Source organism: Balaenoptera physalus (assembly GCF_965194825.1).
Source record: "Balaenoptera physalus genome assembly, chromosome: 21".
Classification (NCBI taxonomy): Eukaryota; Metazoa; Chordata; class Mammalia; order Artiodactyla; family Balaenopteridae; genus Balaenoptera; species Balaenoptera physalus.
The window spans coordinates 6,979,125-6,993,379 of NC_138902.1; positions in this window are offsets into that span (position 1 = coordinate 6,979,125).

Below are 14,255 nucleotides of genomic sequence, written 5' to 3' on the forward strand. Positions count from 1 at the left end.
TTCTAAGTCTGGATGTTACTTAGAAGAGCAAAGGAGACTGCTGGTACTCAATGTATTTGTAGGAAAAAGGGTGCCTACACTAGGGTGCCCAGTGTCTGGTAGAGTGAAGAAACGTTCAAGTAAAGCAGAACTTCCAATACGACATAATGGAAAATGCTAAGCGCTTTCGCTTCAGCAGGGCTTTTCAGGCCTTAGCTTGAGGCAAGGACTCACGTCAAGTTACCCTGTAGCTCTAGAGCATGACAGGAGGAACTCCCACCCATGCTAGGGAAGCACCGTGTTTCCTTAGAGAAACTCCTTTTCTTTCCAGAGGGCTGCCCACAGTGAATAGAGGCCAGTCAAAGCAGTGTTATTTAGGTATCTCAGGCTGGCATGGATAGAGATTTAAAATGGGAACGCAAGGCTTAGGCATTCAAGTCTTCTTTTCTGGTGAACATGCACCCGGACACCTTCTTTTATCTAAAAAGTCCAAAGAGACTCTAGCTACACTCTGGTCCCTTGCTGAATCAACTTTTCTTCACAGAGTGTTCTGCATATATGGAACTCCCTCATCCTTGGAACGTTCTACCAGTGCTATTGGGCCGAAGCCTAGTTTAAAGTCCTGCATTTTAACAGGAAAAACGGTGATTTGGTTCCAGTAGGAATGCAAGCCTCCTCTCTCCTGTAGGTATGGGGTCATTGGGTAAGAGTTCCTAGAGGTAGGCGAAGCAGATTGTGTATCTTTGTGAAGCTCCACAGAGGGCAATGAGGCAGACTTCCATGGCATGTAGGACATGAGAGAACAGATCCCTGGAGCTGTTGAAGAGCTGAGTCCACCTAGCTTCCTAAGGAAGGGTGCTGCGAGTTGCCCTACACTCTGATTACATAGAGTGACTGGGAAAGGCTCCTAGGTCTGGATGTTTCTTAGAAGAGCAAAGGAGACTGCTGCTACTCACTGTATTTGTACGAAAAAGGGTGCCTACCCGAGTGTGCCTAGTGTCTGGTAAAGTGAAGAAACGTTCAAGTAATGCAGACCTTCGAATACGACATAATGGAAACTGCTAAGCGCTTTCGCTTCAGCAAGGCTTTTCAGGCCTTAGCTTGAGGCAAAGACTCACGTCAAGTTTCCCTGTAGCTCTAGAGCAGGACAGCAGGAGCTCCCACCCATGCTATGGAAGCACCGTGTTTCCTTAGAGAAAACTACTTCTCTTTCGTGAGGGCTGCCTACAAAGACCAGAAGCCAGGTAAAAACAGTGTTATTTAGGATTCTTCAGGGAAGCATGTTTAGAGATTTAACATGGGAAAGCAAGGCTTGTGCCTTCAGGTCTTCTTCTCCGGTTAAAATGCAGCCGAAACCCTTCTGATTTCTAACAAGTCAATAGAGACTCTAGCTACACCCTGGTCCCTTGCTGAATCAACTTTTCTTCACAGGGTTTTCGGCATGTATCGAACTCCCTCATTCTTGGAACGCTCTAGGTAACCCTTCGGGCCTAAACCTATTCTACAGTCCTGCAGTGCAACAGGAACAACTTTGCTTAGATTCCAGTAGGAATGCAACCTGCTTTCTCCTGTAGGTATGGGGTCCTTGGGTAAGAGTTCCTAGAAGAAGGCGAAGCAGATTGTGTTTCTTAGTGTTGCTCCAATGAGGGCAATGAGGCAGACTTCCATGGCATGTAGGTCGTGAGAGAACAGAATTCCTGGAGCTGTTGAAGAGCTGAGTCCACCTAACTTCCTAAGGAAGGGTGCAGCGAGTTGTCCTACACTCTGAATACATAGAGTGACTGGGAAAGGCTTCTAAGTCTGGATGTTACTTAGAAGAGCAAAGGAGACTGCTGGTACTCAATGTATTTGTAGGAAAAAGGGTGCCTACACTAGGGTGCCCAGTGTCTGGTAGAGTGAAGAAACGTTCAAGTAAAGCAGAACTTCCAATACGACATAATGGAAAATGCTAAGCGCTTTCGCTTCAGCAGGGCTTTTCAGGCCTTAGCTTGAGGCAAGGACTCACGTCAAGTTACCCTGTAGCTCTAGAGCATGACAGGAGGAACTCCCACCCATGCTAGGGAAGCACCGTGTTTCCTTAGAGAAACTCCTTTTCTTTCCAGAGGGCTGCCCACAGTGAATAGAGGCCAGTCAAAGCAGTGTTATTTAGGTATCTCAGGCTGGCATGGATAGAGATTTAAAATGGGAACGCAAGGCTTAGGCATTCAAGTCTTCTTTTCTGGTGAACATGCACCCGGACACCTTCTTTTATCTAAAAAGTCCAAAGAGACTCTAGCTACACTCTGGTCCCTTGCTGAATCAACTTTTCTTCACAGAGTGTTCTGCATATATGGAACTCCCTCATCCTTGGAACGTTCTACCAGTGCTATTGGGCCGAAGCCTAGTTTAAAGTCCTGCATTTTAACAGGAAAAACGGTGATTTGGTTCCAGTAGGAATGCAAGCCTCCTCTCTCCTGTAGGTATGGGGTCATTGGGTAAGAGTTCCTAGAGGTAGGCGAAGCAGATTGTGTATCTTTGTGAAGCTCCACAGAGGGCAATGAGGCAGACTTCCATGGCATGTAGGACATGAGAGAACAGATCCCTGGAGCTGTTGAAGAGCTGAGTCCACCTAGCTTCCTAAGGAAGGGTGCTGCGAGTTGCCCTACACTCTGATTACATAGAGTGACTGGGAAAGGCTCCTAGGTCTGGATGTTTCTTAGAAGAGCAAAGGAGACTGCTGGTACTCACTGTATTTGTACGAAAAAGGGTGCCTACCCGAGTGTGCCTAGTGTCTGGTAAAGTGAAGAAACGTTCAAGTAATGCAGACCTTCGAATACGACATAATGGAAACTGCTAAGCGCTTTCGCTTCAGCAAGGCTTTTCAGGCCTTAGCTTGAGGCAAAGACTCACGTCAAGTTTCCCTGTAGCTCTAGAGCAGGACAGCAGGAGCTCCCACCCATGCTATGGAAGCACCGTGTTTCCTTAGAGAAAACTACTTCTCTTTCGTGAGGGCTGCCTACAAAGACCAGAAGCCAGGTAAAAACAGTGTTATTTAGGATTCTTCAGGGAAGCATGTTTAGAGATTTAACATGGGAAAGCAAGGCTTGTGCCTTCAGGTCTTCTTCTCCGGTTAAAATGCAGCCGAAACCCTTCTGATTTCTAACAAGTCAATAGAGACTCTAGCTACACCCTGGTCCCTTGCTGAATCAACTTTTCTTCACAGGGTTTTCGGCATGTATCGAACTCCCTCATTCTTGGAACGCTCTAGGTAACCCTTCGGGCCTAAACCTATTCTAAAGTCCTGCAGTGCAACAGAAACAACTTTGCTTAGATTCCAGTAGGAATGCAACCTGCTTTCTCCTGTAGGTATGGGGTCCTTGGGTAAGAGTTCCTAGAAGAAGGCGAAGCAGATTGTGTTTCTTAGTGTTGCTCCAATGAGGGCAATGAGGCAGACTTCCATGGCATGTAGGTCGTGAGAGAACAGAATTCCTGGAGCTGTTGAAGAGCTGAGTCCACCTAACTTCCTAAGGAAGGGTGCAGCGAGTTGTCCTACACTCTGAATACATAGAGTGACTGGGAAAGGCTTCTAAGTCTGGATGTTACTTAGAAGAGCAAAGGAGACTGCTGGTACTCAATGTATTTGTAGGAAAAAGGGTGCCTACACTAGGGTGCCCAGTGTCTGGTAGAGTGAAGAAACGTTCAAGTAAAGCAGAACTTCCAATACGACATAATGGAAAATGCTAAGCGCTTTCGCTTCAGCAGGGCTTTTCAGGCCTTAGCTTGAGGCAAGGACTCACGTCAAGTTACCCTGTAGCTCTAGAGCATGACAGGAGGAACTCCCACCCATGCTAGGGAAGCACCGTGTTTCCTTAGAGAAACTCCTTTTCTTTCCAGAGGGCTGCCCACAGTGAATAGAGGCCAGTCAAAGCAGTGTTATTTAGGTATCTCAGGCTGGCATGGATAGAGATTTAAAATGGGAACGCAAGGCTTAGGCATTCAAGTCTTCTTTTCTGGTGAACATGCACCCGGACACCTTCTTTTATCTAAAAAGTCCAAAGAGACTCTAGCTACACTCTGGTCCCTTGCTGAATCAACTTTTCTTCACAGAGTGTTCTGCATATATGGAACTCCCTCATCCTTGGAACGTTCTACCAGTGCTATTGGGCCGAAGCCTAGTTTAAAGTCCTGCATTTTAACAGGAAAAACGGTGATTTGGTTCCAGTAGGAATGCAAGCCTCCTCTCTCCTGTAGGTATGGGGTCATTGGGTAAGAGTTCCTAGAGGTAGGCGAAGCAGATTGTGTATCTTTGTGAAGCTCCACAGAGGGCAATGAGGCAGACTTCCATGGCATGTAGGACATGAGAGAACAGATCCCTGGAGCTGTTGAAGAGCTGAGTCCACCTAGCTTCCTAAGGAAGGGTGCTGCGAGTTGCCCTACACTCTGATTACATAGAGTGACTGGGAAAGGCTCCTAGGTCTGGATGTTTCTTAGAAGAGCAAAGGAGACTGCTGGTACTCACTGTATTTGTACGAAAAAGGGTGCCTACCCGAGTGTGCCTAGTGTCTGGTAAAGTGAAGAAACGTTCAAGTAATGCAGACCTTCGAATACGACATAATGGAAACTGCTAAGCGCTTTCGCTTCAGCAAGGCTTTTCAGGCCTTAGCTTGAGGCAAAGACTCACGTCAAGTTTCCCTGTAGCTCTAGAGCAGGACAGCAGGAGCTCCCACCCATGCTATGGAAGCACCGTGTTTCCTTAGAGAAAACTACTTCTCTTTCGTGAGGGCTGCCTACAAAGATCAGAAGCCAGGTAAAAACAGTGTTATTTAGGATTCTTCAGGGAAGCATGTTTAGAGATTTAACATGGGAAAGCAAGGCTTGTGCCTTCAGGTCTTCTTCTCCGGTTAAAATGCAGCCGAAACCCTTCTGATTTCTAACAAGTCAATAGAGACTCTAGCTACACCCTGGTCCCTTGCTGAATCAACTTTTCTTCACAGGGTTTTCGGCATGTATCGAACTCCCTCATTCTTGGAATGCTCTAGGTAACCCTTCGGGCCTAAACCTCTTCTAAAGTCCTGCAGTGCAACAGGAACAACTTTGCTTAGATTCCAGTAGGAATGCAACCTGCTTTCTCCTGTAGGTATGGGGTCCTTGGGTAAGAGTTCCTAGAAGAAGGCGAAGCAGATTGTGTTTCTTAGTGTAGCTCCAATGAGGGCAATGAGGCAGACTTCCATGGCATGTAGGTCGTGAGAGAACAGAATTCCTGGAGCTGTTGAAGAGCTGAGTCCACCTAACTTCCTAAGGAAGGGTGCAGCGAGTTGTCCTACACTCTGAATACATAGAGTGACTGGGAAAGGCTTCTAAGTCTGGATGTTACTTAGAAGAGCAAAGGAGACTGCTGGTACTCAATGTATTTGTAGGAAAAAGGGTGCCTACACTAGGGTGCCTAGTGTCTGGTAGAGTGAAGAAACGTTCAAGTAAAGCAGAACTTCCAATACGACATAATGGAAAATGCTAAGCGCTTTCGCTTCAGCAGGGCTTTTCAGGCCTTAGCTTGAGGCAAGGACTCACGTCAAGTTACCCTGTAGCTCTAGAGCATGACAGGAGGAACTCCCACCCATGCTAGGGAAGCACCGTGTTTCCTTAGAGAAACTCCTTTTCTTTCCAGAGGGCTGCCCACAGTGAATAGAGGCCAGTCAAAGCAGTGTTATTTAGGTATCTCAGGCTGGCATGGACAGAGATTTAAAATGGGAACGCAAGGCTTAGGCATTCAAGTCTTCTTTTCTGGTGAACATGCACCCGGACACCTTCTTTTATCTAAAAAGTCCAAAGAGACTCTAGCTACACTCTGGTCCCTTGCTGAATCAACTTTTCTTCACAGAGTGTTCTGCATATATGGAACTCCCTCATCCTTGGAACGTTCTACCAGTGCTATTGGGCCGAAGCCTAGTTTAAAGTCCTGCATTTTAACAGGAAAAACGGTGATTTGGTTCCAGTAGGAATGCAAGCCTCCTCTCTCCTGTAGGTATGGGGTCATTGGGTAAGAGTTCCTAGAGGTAGGCGAAGCAGATTGTGTATCTTTGTGAAGCTCCACAGAGGGCAATGAGGCAGACTTCCATGGCATGTAGGACATGAGAGAACAGATCCCTGGAGCTGTTGAAGAGCTGAGTCCACCTAGCTTCCTAAGGAAGGGTGCTGCGAGTTGCCCTACACTCTGATTACATAGAGTGACTGGGAAAGGCTCCTAGGTCTGGATGTTTCTAGAAGAGCAAAGGAGACTGCTGGTACTCACTGTATTTGTACGAAAAAGGGTGCCTACCCGAGTGTGCCTAGTGTCTGGTAAAGTGAAGAAACGTTCAAGTAATGCAGACCTTCGAATACGACATAATGGAAACTGCTAAGCGCTTTCGCTTCAGCAAGGCTTTTCAGGCCTTAGCTTGAGGCAAAGACTCACGTCAAGTTTCCCTGTAGCTCTAGAGCAGGACAGCAGGAGCTCCCACCCATGCTATGGAAGCACCGTGTTTCCTTAGAGAAAACTACTTCTCTTTCGTGAGGGCTGCCTACAAAGACCAGAAGCCAGGTAAAAACAGTGTTATTTAGGATTCTTCAGGGAAGCATGTTTAGAGATTTAACATGGGAAAGCAAGGCTTGTGCCTTCAGGTCTTCTTCTCCGGTTAAAATGCAGCCGAAACCCTTCTGATTTCTAACAAGTCAATAGAGACTCTAGCTACACCCTGGTCCCTTGCTGAATCAACTTTTCTTCACAGGGTTTTCGGCATGTATCGAACTCCCTCATTCTTGGAACGCTCTAGGTAACCCTTCGGGCCTAAACCTATTCTAAAGTCCTGCAGTGCAACAGGAACAACTTTGCTTAGATTCCAGGAGGAATGCAACCTGCTTTCTCCTGTAGGTATGGGGTCCTTGGGTAAGAGTTCCTAGAAGAAGGCGAAGCAGATTGTGTTTCTTAGTGTAGCTCCAATGAGGGCAATGAGGCAGACTTCCATGGCATGTAGGTCGTGAGAGAACAGAATTCCTGGAGCTGTTGAAGAGCTGAGTCCACCTAACTTCCTAAGGAAGGGTGCAGCGAGTTGTCCTACACTCTGAATACATAGAGTGACTGGGAAAGGCTTCTAAGTCTGGATGTTACTTAGAAGAGCAAAGGAGACTGCTGGTACTCAATGTATTTGTAGGAAAAAGGGTGCCTACACTAGGGTGCCTAGTGTCTGGTAGAGTGAAGAAACGTTCAAGTAAAGCAGAACTTCCAATACGACATAATGGAAAATGCTAAGCGCTTTCGCTTCAGCAGGGCTTTTCAGGCCTTAGCTTGAGGCAAGGACTCACGTCAAGTTACCCTGTAGCTCTAGAGCATGACAGGAGGAACTCCCACCCATGCTAGGGAAGCACCGTGTTTCCTTAGAGAAACTCCTTTTCTTTCCAGAGGGCTGCCCACAGTGAATAGAGGCCAGTCAAAGCAGTGTTATTTAGGTATCTCAGGCTGGCATGGACAGAGATTTAAAATGGGAACGCAAGGCTTAGGCATTCAAGTCTTCTTTTCTGGTGAACATGCACCCGGACACCTTCTTTTATCTAAAAAGTCCAAAGAGACTCTAGCTACACTCTGGTCCCTTGCTGAATCAACTTTTCTTCACAGAGTGTTCTGCATATATGGAACTCCCTCATCCTTGGAACGTTCTACCAGTGCTATTGGGCCGAAGCCTAGTTTAAAGTCCTGCATTTTAACAGGAAAAACGGTGATCTGGTTCCAGTAGGAATGCAAGCCTCCTCTCTCCTGTAGGTATGGGGTCATTGGGTAAGAGTTCCTAGAGGTAGGCGAAGCAGATTGTGTATCTTTGTGAAGCTCCACAGAGGGCAATGAGGCAGACTTCCATGGCATGTAGGACATGAGAGAACAGATCCCTGGAGCTGTTGAAGAGCTGAGTCCACCTAGCTTCCTAAGGAAGGGTGCTGCGAGTTGCCCTACACTCTGATTACATAGAGTGACTGGGAAAGGCTCCTAGGTCTGGATGTTTCTTAGAAGAGCAAAGGAGACTGCTGGTACTCACTGTATTTGTACGAAAAAGGGTGCCTACCCGAGTGTGCCTAGTGTCTGGTAAAGTGAAGAAACGTTCAAGTAATGCAGACCTTCGAATACGACATAATGGAAACTGCTAAGCGCTTTCGCTTCAGCAAGGCTTTTCAGGCCTTAGCTTGAGGCAAAGACTCACGTCAAGTTGCCCTGTAGCTCTAGAGCAGGACAGCAGGAGCTCCCACCCATGCTATGGAAGCACCGTGTTTCCTTAGAGAAAACTACTTCTCTTTCGTGAGGGCTGCCTACAAAGACCAGAAGCCAGGTAAAAACAGTGTTATTTAGGATTCTTCAGGGAAGCATGTTTAGAGATTTAACATGGGAAAGCAAGGCTTGTGCCTTCAGGTCTTCTTCTCCGGTTAAAATGCAGCCGAAACCCTTCTGATTTCTAACAAGTCAATAGAGACTCTAGCTACACCCTGGTCCCTTGCTGAATCAACTTTTCTTCACAGGGTTTTCGGCATGTATCGAACTCCCTCATTCTTGGAACGCTCTAGGTAACCCTTCGGGCCTAAACCTATTCTAAAGTCCTGCAGTGCAACAGGAAAAACTTTGCTTAGATTCCAGGAGGAATGCAACCTGCTTTCTCCTGTAGGTATGGGGTCCTTGGGTAAGAGTTCCTAGAAGAAGGCGAAGCAGATTGTGTTTCTTAGTGTAGCTCCAATGAGGGCAATGAGGCAGACTTCCATGGCATGTAGGTCGTGAGAGAACAGAATTCCTGGAGCTGTTGAAGAGCTGAGTCCACCTAACTTCCTAAGGAAGGGTGCAGCGAGTTGTCCTACACTCTGAATACATAGAGTGACTGGGAAAGGCTTCTAAGTCTGGATGTTACTTAGAAGAGCAAAGGAGACTGCTGGTACTCAATGTATTTGTAGGAAAAAGGGTGCCTACACTAGGGTGCCTAGTGTCTGGTAGAGTGAAGAAACGTTCAAGTAAAGCAGAACTTCCAATACGACATAATGGAAAATGCTAAGCGCTTTCGCTTCAGCAGGGCTTTTCAGGCCTTAGCTTGAGGCAAGGACTCACGTCAAGTTACCCTGTAGCTCTAGAGCATGACAGGAGGAACTCCCACCCATGCTAGGGAAGCACCGTGTTTCCTTAGAGAAACTCCTTTTCTTTCCAGAGGGCTGCCCACAGTGAATAGAGGCCAGTCAAAGCAGTGTTATTTAGGTATCTCAGGCTGGCATGGATAGAGATTTAAAATGGGAACGCAAGGCTTAGGCATTCAAGTCTTCTTTTCTGGTGAACATGCACCCGGACACCTTCTTTTATCTAAAAAGTCCAAAGAGACTCTAGCTACACTCTGGTCCCTTGCTGAATCAACTTTTCTTCACAGAGTGTTCTGCATATATGGAACTCCCTCATCCTTGGAACGTTCTACCAGTGCTATTGGGCCGAAGCCTAGTTTAAAGTCCTGCATTTTAACAGGAAAAACGGTGATCTGGTTCCAGTAGGAATGCAAGCCTCCTCTCTCCTGTAGGTATGGGGTCATTGGGTAAGAGTTCCTAGAGGTAGGCGAAGCAGATTGTGTATCTTTGTGAAGCTCCACAGAGGGCAATGAGGCAGACTTCCATGGCATGTAGGACATGAGAGAACAGATCCCTGGAGCTGTTGAAGAGCTGAGTCCACCTAGCTTCCTAAGGAAGGGTGCTGCGAGTTGCCCTACACTCTGATTACATAGAGTGACTGGGAAAGGCTCCTAGGTCTGGATGTTTCTTAGAAGAGCAAAGGAGACTGCTGGTACTCACTGTATTTGTACGAAAAAGGGTGCCTACCCGAGTGTGCCTAGTGTCTGGTAAAGTGAAGAAACGTTCAAGTAATGCAGACCTTCGAATACGACATAATGGAAACTGCTAAGCGCTTTCGCTTCAGCAAGGCTTTTCAGGCCTTAGCTTGAGGCAAAGACTCACGTCAAGTTGCCCTGTAGCTCTAGAGCAGGACAGCAGGAGCTCCCACCCATGCTATGGAAGCACCGTGTTTCCTTAGAGAAAACTACTTCTCTTTCGTGAGGGCTGCCTACAAAGACCAGAAGCCAGGTAAAAACAGTGTTATTTAGGCTTCTTCAGGGAAGCATGTTTAGAGATTTAACATGGGAAAGCAAGGCTTGTGCCTTCAGGTCTTCTTCTCCGGTTAAAATGCAGCCGAAACCCTTCTGATTTCTAACAAGTCAATAGAGACTCTAGCTACACCCTGGTCCCTTGCTGAATCAACTTTTCTTCACAGGGTTTTCGGCATGTATCGAACTCCCTCATTCTTGGAACGCTCTAGGTAACCCTTCGGGCCTAAACCTATTCTAAAGTCCTGCAGTGCAACAGGAACAACTTTGCTTAGATTCCAGTAGGAATGCAACCTGCTTTCTCCTGTAGGTATGGGGTCCTTGGGTAAGAGTTCCTAGAAGAAGGCGAAGCAGATTGTGTTTCTTAGTGTAGCTCCAATGAGGGCAATGAGGCAGACTTCCATGGCATGTAGGTCGTGAGAGAACAGAATTCCTGGAGCTGTTGAAGAGCTGAGTCCACCTAACTTCCTAAGGAAGGGTGCAGCGAGTTGTCCTACACTCTGAATACATAGAGTGACTGGGAAAGGCTTCTAAGTCTGGATGTTACTTAGAAGAGCAAAGGAGACTGCTGGTACTCAATGTATTTGTAGGAAAAAGGGTGCCTACACTAGGGTGCCTAGTGTCTGGTAGATTGAAGAAACGTTCAAGTAAAGCAGAACTTCCAATACGACATAATGGAAAATGCTAAGCGCTTTCGCTTCAGCAGGGCTTTTCAGGCCTTAGCTTGAGGCAAGGACTCACGTCAAGTTACCCTGTAGCTCTAGAGCATGACAGGAGGAACTCCCACCCATGCTAGGGAAGCACCGTGTTTCCTTAGAGAAACTCCTTTTCTTTCCAGAGGGCTGCCCACAGTGAATAGAGGCCAGTCAAAGCAGTGTTATTTAGGTATCTCAGGCTGGCATGGACAGAGATTTAAAATGGGAACGCAAGGCTTAGGCATTCAAGTCTTCTTTTCTGGTGAACATGCACCCGGACACCTTCTTTTATCTAAAAAGTCCAAAGAGACTCTAGCTACACTCTGGTCCCTTGCTGAATCAACTTTTCTTCACAGAGTGTTCTGCATATATGGAACTCCCTCATCCTTGGAACGTTCTACCAGTGCTATTGGGCCGAAGCCTAGTTTAAAGTCCTGCATTTTAACAGGAAAAACGGTGATTTGGTTCCAGTAGGAATGCAAGCCTCCTCTCTCCTGTAGGTATGGGGTCATTGGGTAAGAGTTCCTAGAGGTAGGCGAAGCAGATTGTGTATCTTTGTGAAGCTCCACAGAGGGCAATGAGGCAGACTTCCATGGCATGTAGGACATGAGAGAACAGATCCCTGGAGCTGTTGAAGAGCTGAGTCCACCTAGCTTCCTAAGGAAGGGTGCTGCGAGTTGCCCTACACTCTGATTACATAGAGTGACTGGGAAAGGCTCCTAGGTCTGGATGTTTCTTAGAAGAGCAAAGGAGACTGCTGGTACTCACTGTATTTGTACGAAAAAGGGTGCCTACCCGAGTGTGCCTAGTGTCTGGTAAAGTGAAGAAACGTTCAAGTAATGCAGACCTTCGAATACGACATAATGGAAACTGCTAAGCGCTTTCGCTTCAGCAAGGCTTTTCAGGCCTTAGCTTGAGGCAAAGACTCACGTCAAGTTTCCCTGTAGCTCTAGAGCAGGACAGCAGGAGCTCCCACCCATGCTATGGAAGCACCGTGTTTCCTTAGAGAAAACTACTTCTCTTTCGTGAGGGCTGCCTACAAAGACCAGAAGCCAGGTAAAAACAGTGTTATTTAGGATTCTTCAGGGAAGCATGTTTAGAGATTTAACATGGGAAAGCAAGGCTTGTGCCTTCAGGTCTTCTTCTCCGGTTAAAATGCAGCCGAAACCCTTCTGATTTCTAACAAGTCAATAGAGACTCTAGCTACACCCTGGTCCCTTGCTGAATCAACTTTTCTTCACAGGGTTTTCGGCATGTATCGAACTCCCTCATTCTTGGAACGCTCTAGGTAACCCTTCGGGCCTAAACCTATTCTAAAGTCCTGCAGTGCAACAGGAAAAACTTTGCTTAGATTCCAGGAGGAATGCAACCTGCTTTCTCCTGTAGGTATGGGGTCCTTGGGTAAGAGTTCCTAGAAGAAGGCGAAGCAGATTGTGTTTCTTAGTGTAGCTCCAATGAGGGCAATGAGGCAGACTTCCATGGCATGTAGGTCGTGAGAGAACAGAATTCCTGGAGCTGTTGAAGAGCTGAGTCCACCTAACTTCCTAAGGAAGGGTGCAGCGAGTTGTCCTACACTCTGAATACATAGAGTGACTGGGAAAGGCTTCTAAGTCTGGATGTTACTTAGAAGAGCAAAGGAGACTGCTGGTACTCAATGTATTTGTAGGAAAAAGGGTGCCTACACTAGGGTGCCTAGTGTCTGGTAGAGTGAAGAAACGTTCAAGTAAAGCAGAACTTCCAATACGACATAATGGAAAATGCTAAGCGCTTTCGCTTCAGCAGGGCTTTTCAGGCCTTAGCTTGAGGCAAGGACTCACGTCAAGTTACCCTGTAGCTCTAGAGCATGACAGGAGGAACTCCCACCCATGCTAGGGAAGCACCGTGTTTCCTTAGAGAAACTCCTTTTCTTTCCAGAGGGCTGCCCACAGTGAATAGAGGCCAGTCAAAGCAGTGTTATTTAGGTATCTCAGGCTGGCATGGATAGAGATTTAAAATGGGAACGCAAGGCTTAGGCATTCAAGTCTTCTTTTCTGGTGAACATGCACCCGGACACCTTCTTTTATCTAAAAAGTCCAAAGAGACTCTAGCTACACTCTGGTCCCTTGCTGAATCAACTTTTCTTCACAGAGTGTTCTGCATATATGGAACTCCCTCATCCTTGGAACGTTCTACCAGTGCTATTGGGCCGAAGCCTAGTTTAAAGTCCTGCATTTTAACAGGAAAAACGGTGATCTGGTTCCAGTAGGAATGCAAGCCTCCTCTCTCCTGTAGGTATGGGGTCATTGGGTAAGAGTTCCTAGAGGTAGGCGAAGCAGATTGTGTATCTTTGTGAAGCTCCACAGAGGGCAATGAGGCAGACTTCCATGGCATGTAGGACATGAGAGAACAGATCCCTGGAGCTGTTGAAGAGCTGAGTCCACCTAGCTTCCTAAGGAAGGGTGCTGCGAGTTGCCCTACACTCTGATTACATAGAGTGACTGGGAAAGGCTCCTAGGTCTGGATGTTTCTTAGAAGAGCAAAGGAGACTGCTGGTACTCACTGTATTTGTACGAAAAAGGGTGCCTACCCGAGTGTGCCTAGTGTCTGGTAAAGTGAAGAAACGTTCAAGTAATGCAGACCTTCGAATACGACATAATGGAAACTGCTAAGCGCTTTCGCTTCAGCAAGGCTTTTCAGGCCTTAGCTTGAGGCAAAGACTCACGTCAAGTTGCCCTGTAGCTCTAGAGCAGGACAGCAGGAGCTCCCACCCATGCTATGGAAGCACCGTGTTTCCTTAGAGAAAACTACTTCTCTTTCGTGAGGGCTGCCTACAAAGACCAGAAGCCAGGTAAAAACAGTGTTATTTAGGCTTCTTCAGGGAAGCATGTTTAGAGATTTAACATGGGAAAGCAAGGCTTGTGCCTTCAGGTCTTCTTCTCCGGTTAAAATGCAGCCGAAACCCTTCTGATTTCTAACAAGTCAATAGAGACTCTAGCTACACCCTGGTCCCTTGCTGAATCAACTTTTCTTCACAGGGTTTTCGGCATGTATCGAACTCCCTCATTCTTGGAACGCTCTAGGTAACCCTTCGGGCCTAAACCTATTCTAAAGTCCTGCAGTGCAACAGGAACAACTTTGCTTAGATTCCAGTAGGAATGCAACCTGCTTTCTCCTGTAGGTATGGGGTCCTTGGGTAAGAGTTCCTAGAAGAAGGCGAAGCAGATTGTGTTTCTTAGTGTAGCTCCAATGAGGGCAATGAGGCAGACTTCCATGGCATGTAGGTCGTGAGAGAACAGAATTCCTGGAGCTGTTGAAGAGCTGAGTCCACCTAACTTCCTAAGGAAGGGTGCAGCGAGTTGTCCTACACTCTGAATACATAGAGTGACTGGGAAAGGCTTCTAAGTCTGGATGTTACTTAGAAGAGCAAAGGAGACTGCTGGTACTCAATGTATTTGTAGGAAAAAGGGTGCCTACACTAGGGTGC